The following is a 1,207-nucleotide window of genomic DNA, read 5'->3' on the forward strand; positions in this document are numbered from 1 at the left end:
CGCCACTGTAGAAAAGTAATTACTAGGCGAGTCAATATTACCTCGTAACAGTCAACCTAATAATTTATTACCTGTATACGTTAACGCTCCTCCAAGGAAACCGAACCAAGTTTCGAAGTTGGTTTGTTCATATATTCAATTTAAAACTTACAATCTCAAGAATTTCCGAGATTCAAAAAATGCTCTAATATGCTACAAAATATGCATTTATTTTTAAATATGCACATAAAATTGAATCGAAAACATCTTAATTAAATTTATGTAAAAAATAAGTATTAATTAATTAAGTAATAAAAGAGGTACCTATATAAGGGTTTTAATAGTATAAAAAAGTATATTTTTGTCATCTTCACTAAGTTTTTATCTTCAATCTATAAAATATTATCCCTGATCAGCTTCCGTCGAACACTTGAACTCTATTATAGGAACAACGAATTTATTTATATTAATATTATAATAATATATACATGTATATATGTATATCACCTTTTTTTTGGCAATAATGACTGGTCGTAATATTGTCGATATCATGTGGCTGTGAACTTCAGTGATGTAGTCCGAAAAAATTCATAGGTACACGCCTTAATCACTGTCAAAAATAAACTTGGGGGGGCTACGCCCCCAAACACCCCCAGTCCACAATATATTATTCGGTACGCGTACAACACTTCATCTATTTGTCTATATAATATAAAATAGAACCTCATAAATTATGATTGATATATTTTAAACTCATAATCCATTAGAAAAAATTCAAACTATAATTTTTCTCAAATTATAAGTAACAAATTAATGAAACATAATTATTATAAAACATTTTTAAACATTTTTATATTATTCAAGTAATTCCTATTGTTTGTGTTTTAGGTCTTGGTTTGGGTCTGTGGTACTAACTTTTCTTAACTTGTTGTCATCAGCATGTCTATGCTGTTTTCTATTAACGTTTTCTGAATACGGGTAAACAAGAATCTAACATTAATCATTATGTTGGGTAACGGGCTGTTTCCTAGGTTCAGACTTCAGATCATAGGTAGGTAAACGTAAACCTAAATAGCTGATCGAGTCTCGCTTTTATATTGTTCTATGACAATAGTAAACAAATTACGTTTATCTTTTTTTTGTTATTGAATTGTTTGTAATTTAATATATTATATTACTAAATAATATTTCTTAAATAAATTTTACAGACTAAGAATAATTGGGTAAC

This window comes from Acyrthosiphon pisum, chromosome A1 (assembly GCF_005508785.2).
Source record: "Acyrthosiphon pisum isolate AL4f chromosome A1, pea_aphid_22Mar2018_4r6ur, whole genome shotgun sequence".
Lineage (NCBI taxonomy): Eukaryota > Metazoa > Arthropoda > Insecta > Hemiptera > Aphididae > Acyrthosiphon > Acyrthosiphon pisum.